The sequence below is a fragment of the Lutra lutra genome, chromosome 3, assembly GCF_902655055.1.
Source record: "Lutra lutra chromosome 3, mLutLut1.2, whole genome shotgun sequence".
Taxonomy (NCBI): domain Eukaryota; kingdom Metazoa; phylum Chordata; class Mammalia; order Carnivora; family Mustelidae; genus Lutra; species Lutra lutra.
The window spans coordinates 30,230,607-30,243,818 of record NC_062280.1 but is presented as its reverse complement, the minus strand read 5'-3'; the positions used below and the strand labels follow the sequence as shown (position 1 = coordinate 30,243,818).

General features: G+C 41.4%; 1 long non-coding RNA gene across 2 annotated transcripts; it reads left to right on the top strand.

Annotated features, from left to right (window-relative positions):
* The first annotated feature begins 607 nt into the window (after nt 1–607).
* On the top strand, nt 608–4,844 carry LOC125095284 (uncharacterized). 2 transcript variants are annotated; one of them, XR_007125837.1, is made up of 4 exons: nt 608–879; nt 1,406–1,633; nt 2,438–2,599; nt 4,411–4,844. It is a non-coding gene; the product is annotated as an uncharacterized LOC125095284 (long non-coding RNA). The 2 variants fall into 2 exon arrangements; XR_007125836.1 differs by having other exon boundaries at nt 613–879; nt 2,475–2,599.
* The last annotated feature ends 8,368 nt before the right edge of the window (nt 4,845–13,212 follow it).

Genomic DNA, 13,212 nt, shown 5'->3' with positions numbered 1-13,212 from the left:
GAGTTAATGGGAAATATAACCCCATAATCAAGACAAACTTTGCAGAGACTTGCCTTCCATCCCAACTGACACTTCTACACCTCAGATTCCTATCAGCTCATACCCAGTCCACTCCAATCTTTCTCACACTGGTCTCTCTGGCTGTACTTTCCCACATCAGCCCAGCCACAATGGGCCAATTAGTGGTCCAGAGCACCTTTTGGGTTGTATCATTCCCAAGGGCCTTTTGGATTATGTCATTTCTACGCTCATATAACACTTGGCATTCCCTATTACAGAGAAAGTAGAAAAATGCCTTAGTCTGGCATTCAAGAACTTTCATTAGCATTCAATGACTTTCCATCTCATTTCACTTAATTCCCCTACATAAATCCTATGGTTCAGCCTGTAAGAACCACCCACACATATGACTGACCACTCAGAGTCCAGCCCATTCTACATCATCACCAGGGTCCTCATCCTAGAGCCAACCTTAGGTCTTCACTCCTGAAATGAATATGAGGAGCCCATTCCTAGCCCTTACTTCTTATCCCAGCCTCATGGCTCTGAACACATTCCTCTCTATAAATACTTATTAACTACTGTGCCAAGTCCTAGAGTAACAAATGAGTAAGACATAGTTCCTGACCTCAAAGAATTCCATGCCCAGTGACAGAAATGTGTAAATAAATAATTATGAAACAATGTGATATTACCTTATTAAAGAGGGACAGACGACTCTGGAGAGTGGGGAGAAAGCAATTAGAGAAGAGAGAACATCTGATCTAAATCCTGAAAAAAGAGAAAGAATTTATAAATACAAAGAGAGGAAGGGCATTCCGAGTGAAGAGACAAAGGCCCAATGAACGGGGGGAGAAGCATGGAGAGGTGAGCTCAAAGGTAAGTAAGACAGAGGCCCTGTGAGTCTTGGACTCCTGGTGAGGAGTCTAGGCTTTACTCAGAGGAAGCTCTGCTGAGTTAGAGGGAATGACTTCAGTCAGACTTATATTTTAGAAATCTCATGCTTGGGGATGCCTGGGTAGCTCAGATTTTAAGTGTCTGCCTTCAGCTCAGGTCCTGATCCCAGGGTCCTGAGATCGAGTCTCACATCAGGCTCCTTGCTCAGTGGGGAGCCTGCTTCTCCCTCTGTGTCTGCCCCTCCCCCCTGCTTGTCTCTCTGGCAAATAAATGAACAAAATTTAAAAAAAAAAAAGAAATCTCGGGGTGCCTGGGTGGCTCAGTGGGTTAAGCCACTGCCTTCAGCTCGGGTCGTGATCTCGGAGTCCTGGGATCGAGCCCCGCATCGGGCTCTCTGCTCAGCGGGGAGCCTGCTTCCTCCTCTCTCTCTGCCTGCCTCTCTGCCTGCTTGTGATCTCTCTGTCAAATAAATAAATAAAATCTTTAAAAAAAAAAAAGAAAAAAAAAGAAATCTCATGCTTGTAACGTGGATGATGAACATCTAAGGGAGACAGAGGCGGACAGATAAAGACAGCGGAAACAGACCAGTGAGGAAATTATTGGGGTGATTTCGATAAGGAAGAACAGGCTTCAAACCAAGCAATGGCTGAGGAGACAGGGAAGAGAATGCCTGTGAACACTGCTAAGTGTTGGACAGATTTTATTGTACAACTAGACAACTCAGACAACTTACCAGGTATGCTATGGGTTAACCAGTGTTTCACAGTTAAGGTTAGAGACATCACTCCACCCAAACCTTGTGTCCCTGAGAAAGTACACAGCCTTCTAACCAAGTCTCTTCTACATGAACACTTAAGTCCAGCCCGTTCTTAGGGAAGGCACTATTTGTATTCATCAGTTTACCATCCTCCATGCCAACCACACACAGATTCCTTCCAAGTTACACTTTTGTTTGCTGAAGTCATGATTAGCACATCTTTATGTGGTGACACATAGCCGGATTCTCAATTTTTTAGCAAATATAATTTTATTAATTTATTTATTTCTGACTGTTCTTGCAAGAAGAAACCAAAGAAAACCTTTCTGAATATTCTTTGACAGATTGCAAACCATCAGCGGTAATCAGAAAAGGAGAAGGTGGTCGTGGGGACATGTTTACCTACTGGAAAACAAGAAGAGAATGGCTATTTCTCTCATTACCATTACTATTACATTTTGGAGAGAATGGGAAGAAAGAAGACATCCTGATATACAACAAAAGTGAGAAAATGCTCAAAACCCAAGGTCCATCAGGGTAAAAACAGTGCTTATCAATGTACCCCCAGTGTTTAGCACTGTGCCAGACACTCTTTAGGTTCTCAGTAAATGCTTGCTGGGGAGAAGGGGAAAAGGGAGAGAAAGGGGGAATAAAGGAGAAGGAAGGTATGGAGGAAAGGAAGAAGAGGGAGAAGGAAGGGGAGAGAAGGAGGGGAAAAGGAGGAAGGAAGGATTCACTGGTGTCAGAGTACCTTAGGAACTGAATGACTATGGTCCATGTCAGATACCCTCTTTTCACTCAAACCCCTGCCTCGGATCAGAGAAAAGAACGTGGCAGAGGAAGAGAGACAAAGGATTGAAGAAGCTAAAAGTGTATCCAAATGTCCTGAGCTACTCCTGCCTGAGGGGTTCACCAACCCTCTGATGGCCTCCTGCTTCTGAACAGGTAAGCCTTTTGCAAACATCACACTGCTGTCCCCTCTGCTGCAATGCTCTTCCCTCAGGTCACAACTCAAATCTGACCCCCTTAGAATGACTTTGACCAAGCCTGTAAGTACAGCAGACCTCCAGATACCACCACGTCTCCCTGTTTCATTCTCCTTACCATGCTGATCACTTCCCAAAGCTGTTTTATGCATTTATGTGTCTCCTAGTTTATTGCCTATTGCCTTCCAGGAGAACGTAGACTTTGCAGACTTCATCACTGTCTACTTTCTAGCTAACAATAGCTCCTACCACATAATATGTCCTCAATGACTAATTTGATGAGTGAATGTCCAACTAAAGAGATGAGGACACAGAGCAATAAGGATGGATCTGAAAAGCGTAATGCCTGGTGGGGGAAAAAAAAAAGGCACAAGAAATGGAACAAAATCTATAACAAATTTCCATTTACATAGGTTTGAAATATAGGCACAGCAAGGCATTGGTACATTTTGCACAGCATAAAAGGCATTAATACATTTTGCGCAGCATTAAAATCACTGATGATGTTGAGGAAGGCAAGTTATTGAGGTATCAGAATAAAAAGAACTACATACATATAAGCAAGCAAAGAAGAAATAAGGCACCCCAGACCAATTATGACCATAGCCATGAACTGAGAAATAGGAAAAAAAGAAAAGGGTAAATTAGGGGTGCCTCATATCAGACCCACACTAGATTGTTATTTTTCATAAATAGATTTCATAGATAATATAACTAAAAATAGATCACATATCTGTGTAATAAATTGCATCGTCCCTGCTTTGTTTTGGATTCATTTCTTGTCTACTGGCATGTGGGTGTTATGATGAGATGTCACCTTCCAGGGGCTGTAAAGAACAGAGATACAGAATGCTTGGACAAGGGGAGCATCAAAGTCAAGATTCTGCTGTCCACCCCTCTTATGGATGAGCAGAATCACTTCCCGCACAGTTACACGCACTCTATCTAAACTTCCATCCTTGGCTCTGAGCCTTCAGGAACTTCCTGAAAACTCCTTTCTTTTATTAAACTATTTCTATTCGTTTTCTGATAGGGTCCCCAAACCCAGCACTTTAGGAGCACAAAACCAAAGTGGCACCTCAGGGCCCCGTGACACACATCAGGAAGCAGATGACAGCCAACAATGAGGCAGGGCAGGGTGGACAAGTCAGACACGAGTCCCCACGAGCCTCAGCTGGCTGCGTAGTATAGACCCAAAGAACCATCAGGACTCAAAGAGACTTAGAACCAGATGAAACTTCTAGCAATCGAGGCAGACCCTCTGCCCGTCCTGGGTCATCCAGTCCTGGAGAAACTTGCATTCACAGCAGAGCTGGGGTCAGGACTCTGTTCCCCTGACTCCCTTTCCAGTGCTCATTCCTAGGGATCAAGGCCATCACTGTGTTTCCATGCAGCCCATGCTGATATGAAGGAGGAACACCAGCTCACCAAGAGGTAAAACCAGGTCTGTCTCAGCCTGAGCAACACACCAGAAGGTGTAGGCTATTCCTCTGGGATGGATCCATTTCCTTCACTTGAAATCCTCTGTTTTTTTCACCAACTCTCTAAAGTTCTGAACAGCCAATATTTTTACTATTAATAGATACTGGCTTATGTACAAGGACCCCTTAAAGATATTTCTTGGTACTACACTTTTTTCCCTACCATAGTGATAACTAGTATACACACACACACACACACACACATCCATAAAAATGCATAGATATTCAAATGTCCACATGTATAGACAGTGCAATCAGGACTGTTGTTTTTTGGTGTTTGTTTTTCCAGTAACTACAGCCCCATACCCTCAACCATCCTTACTCTGATGCAGAAAGAAGACGAGGAGAAAACGGAAACTCTGCTCTTCAGATAACTTGCTGGTGACCCCTGGTAAATGACAGCCAAGCAAAACTTCAAGGAACTTGTTACTTAGAGCTTGAATTTCAAGCAAACATCTTCCTGCATTTCTAATGAAAAACGGATCTTTCCCCCCTGCTTTTGAAGTGCTCTTTGGGAATTGTTTGAGTGTTCTTTGCAATCTTTTATACCCAGCCTAAGGACTCTGACAAACTCTCTCTTTCCCTTCAAAGGCTTGTTAACTATGTGATGAATACACCTGTCACTTCCAATTCCAACCTGACTTTCTGTTGTGATGGCTGTAGAATTTGGTATCTATGGCAACTTTTCAGTGGCTCAACATCGATTAAAAAAGGATTGGCTTATCAGGGCTGCTTGGGTGACTGATGGAAATGATCAGGTGCTCAAAATAATCATGACAGATAGTCTCTTAATTAGCTAGTATGTGCAAGATTCAGAAATTTTAAATTTCATTCCCTTTATTTTTATTATTTCCATGAAAAAGTGACTGAAATGGAATTCTACTAACTAGTTTCAAGTTGATTGGGACTGTCTTGAAGAAAGAAACTTGAGTCAATCCACACATCTTATTTAGAAGCCAAATGGCACACTTTGTCTTGTCTAGAAAATCCACTCCTTGATTTTTTTTTTTTTGATATCTCAAGATTGGAGATGAATTCATGTTTTCTTGTTTTTGTTTTTGTTTTTGAAAAGTCAGGTTCAGTACTAAGAAAATTTTCATTTCTTCTGATTTTAGGTTCAGAGCACGCACAAATTAATTATATAGTTTTTATGCTAATGCTTCCTCAAGTAGGTGAAGCCAGAAAAGATGATGTTGTGGAGACGAAGCATCATCTAGAGTCAGACATTCCCACTGCAGTTTAAACCCCTTACTTTTTTTTTTTTTTAAGATTTTTTTATTTATTTATTTGACAGAGAGAAATCACAAGTAAGCAGAGAGGCAGGCAGAGAGAGAGGAGGAAGCAGGCTCCCTGCTGAGCAGAAAGCCCGATGTGGGGCTCGAACCCAGGACCTGGGATCATGACCTGAGCCGAAGGCAGCGGCTTAACCCACTGAGCCACCCAGGCGCCCTCAAACCCCTTACTTTTTTATAGAACACTTTAAATCAATGTCTTCTAAAGTGTAATGATAGACCAATGACAGCATACAGGATCATTTTATGTAGTCCACAAACTTTTTCAATAGCCAGATATTTATTTGAATCTGAAACTGCTGCTGTGTAAGCTTTTTTTACCTAAAAAATACAATGGTGACAATTTCATATGCTTTAAGCTAATATTTTTTTATATAATTATTTATTTCCTAGGTCTGCCATAGCAAAATACTGCACATTGGTTGGCTTACAGCAATGAAGGTTTTCTTATAGTCCTCGATGCTAGAAATTTGAAATTGTGTCAGCAGGGCCATGCTTCCTCTGAAACCTGTGGGGAAGCTTTTGCTTCTCCCTAGCTTCTGGTATTTGCTGACAATCTTTGGCAGTCCTTGGCTTGCAGCTGCCTTTGTCATCACATGCTGTTCAGGTGCCTTGGGCTTCACATGGCTATCTTCTTATAAGGACACCAATCATAATGGATTAGAGGCCCAGCTTACTCCAGTATGGCCCCATCTTAATTAATTACATCTGCAATGACCCTATTTCCAAATAAAATCACATTCAGAGTTACCGGGAGTTAGGACTTTACCATATGGATTTTGAGTCACGATTTCACATTGAGTCACGATTTCAAAGACAAGTTTGTTCAGGTGGAGGCTAAGAAGAGGTACTTTATTTTTTTAAGAGTAGAGAGGGAGAGGATCGCAAGCAGACACCACGCTGAGCGCAGAACCCAACGCAGGACTTGATCTCAGGACAGTGAGATCACAAACGGAGCTGAAACCAAGAGATGGACACTTAATCAACTGAGCCACACAGGTGCTCCTAAAATAGGTACTTTTAAAGTTGAGGTTGATTTAAAGAAAACAAACAAGAATGTGAGTATGGCAAGAGTTGTAAGCACTGTACACCAAATGACTGAAATTGGAGGGGGTGGTTGATTGTAAAACTGGCCACAAATTCTTCCCTTCCCAGTCCCCACATCCTTATACATTGTGTCCTTACAGAAAATTTCTCTCAAGAGGTGGAGTCTATCCCTTGACCCCTTGATTCTGGCCAGCCCTAGGATTTGCTTTGACCAGTTGGGACATTAACCAATATGCCATAAACAGAAACTTGAAAGTACATGTTCACTGGGCATCCTCTCGTGTCCCAGCTACCATGTTGAAGGATGACAGACCTCATGAAGTAGAACCAAGGCAACCAGCTGACAATCAGCCAGTCTCTACCCAGCTACTGGCTGCAGACACATGACCTGAGCCCCAGATCAGCTGGCCAATCCCCATGTCTAGATCAGCAGCACCACCCACGGAGCCCAGCCCAAACTGTCAATATGCAGAACCATGAGCAGGAAAAAAAAAAAGGAGCTGTTTAAAACTACCACCTACACAAGCTCATCAATTTTGTTTCTTTTGACTAGTAATTACAGCAGTTTCCCAAGTTTTTCTGGGGATTTTTTTTTTTTTATCAAAGTTGCTCTTAGGGGTCCTAGAAATATTGGTTGAGGGCTGAAGCAAACAAACCCTTGGAATAGGATAGGAAGGCGACAAGAAAGGCATCTTGCCACATTTTGCTTTGAAGTCCATTTACTTCCCTCCCCTTCTCCAATTGCCCTGCAAAGTTAACCAAAAATAACCTGACAGGCAGAGAGAAAGGAGCCAGGTCTCCACCAGTGCCCCCTGTTTTGCTGCAGGAATCTTTCTGCTCAGCAGTTTCAGAGAGTTAAAGAAGAGATTTCCATAAACTGTGACAGCCATTATTGGTGACCAAACCACAGGGCTTTACCATCATCCTCCCCAGAACCCACCGTGGAAGGAACTCTGTGAGACCAACTCTGAGCAGCATGATGGAAAAAGAATTACACTTGAGACTGGGACTCCTGAAACTCCCCCCCCACCACCCAGTGGGTTTTCTCATTGTGGCCAGAGTAATCATTTGACACAAAGCTGATCATGCTGATCCCCCTGTTTTAAAATCTTCCACTGCTTTCCATTTGCTGTTAGAGTAACAACCAGATTCTTCAGTGTGGCCTCTATAGCTATAGTAGCTTACAAGACCATAACAAAGTATCACAGACTGAGTGATTTAAATGAGAGAAATTCATTTTCTTCCAGTCTAGAGACTGGACATTCAAGAATAAGGTACTGACACAAGGTTGATTTCACCCTGGCTTTCAGATAGCGGACTTTCCCACGTGTCTTCATGTAAAGTCTCCTCTGTGCACACACATCCCTGGTATTTCTCTTCCAATAAGGACACCTGTCCTATTGGATGAGGACCCCGCCTTTATGACCTCATTTAACCTTAGTTTATTTCCTTAAAGGCCCCATCTCCAAATACAGTCACACTGGGGGTTGGAGCTTTAAGTAGGAATTTGGGGAATAAAATTCAGTCCTTCTCAATGGCCTTATTTGGCCTGTCCTCTGCTCACCTCTCCAGACCCTTCACAGGCCACTAACTACTCCCTTACTTCTACCCTCCAGCTACTCTGGTTTTCTCCCTTCCTGAACTGCATGTGTCTTGATTTTATTTTTTATCCACATAATGCCTACCCCACCTAAGCGCATAAGCTCCAAGAGAGCAAAGAAGGATTATATCTGGTTTTGCTCATCAGTGTATCCCCAAACTCAGTGCTTGGCATACAGCAAACACTCAATAAAAGTATGCAGAATGAACAAAAAGTTTAGTAAAGGGCTTAAGATTTATAGAAGTTACACAGGTCAACATGGCACAGAGATATGGAAAACAATTCTTATCCATGCATTTATGCAATAAATGCCTGTTCAGCACCTACCGTGTGCTAGATCCTGAGAACACAAAAATCCATAATATAGGTAGGTGTCCAACCAGTCTCTTTGCAGGCTAAATTCTCTTATTGAACCATATTCCCTATTCCCATTATATTCCATCTCCGATCTACTTTGGCCTGGGTATAAACGGTCACTGAAATTTTTCAAACTATGCGATTCTTATCATTGCTATTTACATTCACTGCACATATATCATTTGAAAATCTCAACGTCAGAAATAAAAATCATCCTACATCATTAAAAGTTTAAAAGGCAATTGTCATGCTTTCAGAGATGGGTCCTGATTACAGTCCCAGGAAAATGATTCTCAATAAATTCTTAATGGCTTTATGGGTAGCTAAAGAGAGAAAATACAGATAGGAATTTTAAGATATAGAAATAACTGAAAGATGCATGCTAATTTTAAAAATCATTCTCCAGGACCAATGTGACTATTAGATGAATCACACATTTTTTCATAATGTCGTAATATAAACTGAATTAAGAGGGGGTAGAAATAAAGCACGCGTATCATATACACGGATGCTTCTAAAAGTCTTGCAAATAAATTTAACAAAGGCAGACTTTAAGAGATTTCACCGGCCTGAAAACTTGACTTTGTAAATCCCTTTAAGTCCAAAACTTGCAGCTACTATATGATGTTTGCCTGAGATCCGCCAGACTTTCCGGTAGGTTCTTTCCAGATATGATTCTAATCCTCCCAATCACCATACAGAATAGGAATCACCATTCCCATTTTACAGAAGGGAACACTGCAGATTAGAAAGCTTAACACAGGAAGCAGCAAAGCCAAGTCTCAGACTCCAGCCAGGTGAATCTCAGGAGCCCTGCTCTTTGCATTGTTCCATGCTGACTCAGAGCAGTCAAGAAGAGGTTCTGGCTGACTCCCTCTGTGGAAAATCTGGGACATAGAAAAGGAAATTAAATGAATAAAAGTAGATTTTTGTCTCTATTTCGAGGCTGGGAATGTGATTTTAAATGCCTTCTAGACCTCAGGAGAGAGAAAACAAAAGACTTCAGGCCCTTCGTCCATCTCTAGGAAATGACTCAATTTCCCCATATGCGCATTCTTAGCTTCAACAGGGAACAAGACAAGCAGAGCCATGAGCAAGACCAGATTCTTCCAGAAGGAGAGTTGGGGACTGAGTCCTCTCTGAAGTGACATCAGAAAAGGTGAGGAAACACTGTACTCTTTCCTCAATCTGCAACAGGCCCTGGAATTTCCATCTTAGGAGAGTTATTCCTTTCGGTTAAACTGTTTCCCCCAGGAATCCTCTTTTTAAATGCTGGACATCACTAATCATCAGAGAAATGCAAATTAAAACCACAATGAGGTATCACTTTACACCCGTCAGAATGACTAAACTCTAAAACATAGGAAATAACAAATGTTGGTGAGGATGGAGAGAAAAAGGACCCTTTCTGTACTGTCAGTGGGAATGCAAACTGGGACAGCCACTATAGAAAACAGTATGGAGGTTCCCCAAAAATTAAAAATAGGATTACCAGATGATCCAGCAATTCCACTGGTGGGTACTTACCCAAAGAAAACGAAAACACTAATTTGAAAAGATATATGCACTCCTATGTTTATTGCAACATTGTTTACAATAGCAGAAATATGGAAATAACCCAAGTGTCCCACAACAGATGAATAGGTAGAGAAGGTGCGTGGATGGATGGATGAATAGATAAGATGATAGATAGATAGATAGATAGACAGACAGACACAACAGAATATTACTCAGCCATAAAAAGAATGAAATCTTGCATTTGCAATAACACGGATAGACCTAGAGGGAATAATGCTAAGTAAGCCACACAAAAGAAAAACAAATACCATATGATTTCATTCTTACATGGAACTTAAGAAACAAAACAAACAATAAAAGAGATAAACAAAAAAACAGACTTGTAATATAGAGAGAACTGATGGTTGCCAGAGGGAAGGTGGGTAGGGGGATGGGTAAAATAGATAAAGGGGTTAGAGAGTATGCTTATCCCAATGAGCATTGAGCAGTGTACACAATTGTTGAGTCATTATAATGCACACCTAAAACTAATATGATACTGCTTATTAGGGGGCCTGGGCGGCTCAGTCAGTTAAACATTTACCTTCAGCTCAGGTCATGATCTCAGGGTCCTGGGATCAAGCCCCTTATCAGGCTCCCTGCCCAGTGGGAAGTCTGCTTCTCCCTCTCCCTCTGCCTGCCTCTTCCCCTGCTTGTGCTCTCTCTGTCTGTCAAATAAATAAATAAAATCTTTTTAAAAATACTATTTATTAATTATAAATATGAATATATGAATAATTATAAATATGATTTTTATTTTATTAATAATTAAAAATAAATGCTTAGGACCCTAGTAGGATAATTAGATCATTAATACCCTGGCCCATTTGGTTTATTCAAGAGCAATTAGCCAATCAGCCTTCAAAGGAAAGGGACCAAGACAGGCAAGTCCAGGATATGGAACTCCCTTACAAGGGAAGGGAACAGAAGAAAGACAGGCCTTCTGTTCCTTACAGAGTTGTCAGGGACCAACACTAGCTGTGATCCAAGTAAACTGTCTTGATTTAGTACCAAGAAAGGCTCTGTGTTTTGATGTTCTCACCTGTAAAACAGGGATAAAGATATTAACTAACTGTTAGGGTTGCTTTGAGGCACAATGATTCAAACAAGCACCAGTCACTGCTCTGAACACCGAGTACAGTGCTGAGAACTGGGTTTGGCACCCAGCAATCATTCAATATATGTAAGTATTTGAACCTCTCTCAACTGCAGTTTTCTCATGGGCAAACCAAGAGTAGTGATGTTCTATATTGCAAGTGCCTGGCTTTCCTTGATTCATCCAGCAAATATTTAATGAGTACCCACTATGTGCCAGCCACAGGACTATGATGGTGAATCTGATATACTTGTTTCTTACATTCAGTAAACTTATACTTTAGAGGAAGAGACAAGCTTTCCTGCCAATTATCAACAGTGACATCACTAGAAAAACATTTAACAACAATCATTACAAGTGCTTTGAAGGAAAAGCACTGGACTGGTAGGACTTCAGGAAGGTCTTTCTAAGGAAGTGATGTTCAAAATGACTTCAGGATGAGTGGATTGGTCAGAGGCGTTGCAGAGAGAGCAGTCTGGGCAGAGGGAGTATGGAGGGTGAAGCACATTCAAGGGAAGCCCTAGGATAACTCAAAGCATTGTTGTTTCTGAGATCACCATTGTGTTGGCCTCTGCTGTGAATATAGGGAACTGTGGCCAACTCATGGGAGGTAGGAAGCCTTGGGTCACTCCCCAGCAATGCAGCAAGAGGCCACATGGTAGATGCAGCAGAAATGAGCCAGCCAAATGTCTTTGGGAACATCTGTTCCCACTGGCTTTCATCCAGCCCCTGCACATTCCTAAGGGGGTCCCGCCACCTCCAGAACAATCCCCCTCCCCACTTCCCTTCTCTTCTCCCCCATCTGACCCTCAGCGATTTCTATTTCTTCTTTGGGTTCTTCTCTCATAATAGTAAATAAATGTGAATAGCAAATTTTAGGGGTTTTCTTGTCAGATTGGCAGAAGTTTAAAAGACTAACAATATCAAATGCTGGAATGGATGCCAGAAAATGCAACATCATCATTCATTTAGGGAATATGTAACTTAGAAATGCCTTTTTGAAAAACAATTTGGCAGCATCTATCAAAATTTTAAGCTCACATTCCTTTTAACTGAGCGAGACCACTTCTAGGAATCAAGCTTTAAAGAAAATACTTGCCCATATGCAAAAAGGAGGGTGTTAAAATTGGGTAGTGCTGTCGATCATGGATCATAGTGAAACACTGGAAATTTAAACATCAATTCAGGAGCAATTTAAATCAATTATGGTATATCTATATTATGGACTACTATGATGCCAGTAGAAGAAGGAATTAAACCCTAAATGATTTGCAATACATGTTATGACATGGAAGGAACAAATTACAGAATAGTTAGAATACTATGCCCTCTTCAATTTTTTTTAAAGAAACATGTTTATTTGGAGGTATGTAAGCATGGAAAAGCATAGAAGGAAACTGGACATTTGCATCACACCACCAGAAGCAGACATCTCCAGGGAGAGAAGGGGTGATCACCTGGGGTAAAAGGGAAGTATTTGTGGTCCCCTAGGAATATGACACCCGAGAGCAATCAAATTCATAGAAACAGAAAACAGAAGAGTGGATGCCAGGGGCTGCAAGGAGGCGGGAATGAGGAGGTAATGTTTAATGGGTACAGAGTTTCTATTGGGGAAGATGAAAAAGTTCTAGAGCTGGTTGATGGTGATGGTCGCAGAACAATGAGAATGTACTAATGCCACAGAACCATACACTTAAAAATGGTTAAAATAGTAAATTTTGTATTATGTTTATTTTACCACAATATCTGGGACATCTGAGGTTAAGGGAAGACCGTTGTTCATAATAATGACACTTAATGCCAGGGTATCACCAAGGGAGCAACACAAAGACCTCCCACCCATCAGATTCCGTAATCGGAATGTTAACAAGATATTTACAGGCTGAGTTTGAGTCCAAACTCCCAACTTCAAGACCATTTGAAATGGTCTCCTTAAACAATCCAACCTTCTAAATGGCCTATGTCAAACGGTGTGAATTGAGGGACAGACTCATAACTGTCATTTAAGAAAAGAAACAAAAAATAAAGGAAAGAAAGGTCACAATGACTTAGCTCAGTTCTTAAGTGCTCCAACTTGGAACTGATAGCTCAGTGAGTGCTCCAACCTTTAATAGCACATATCTGCATTTATAGTGTGCTGAG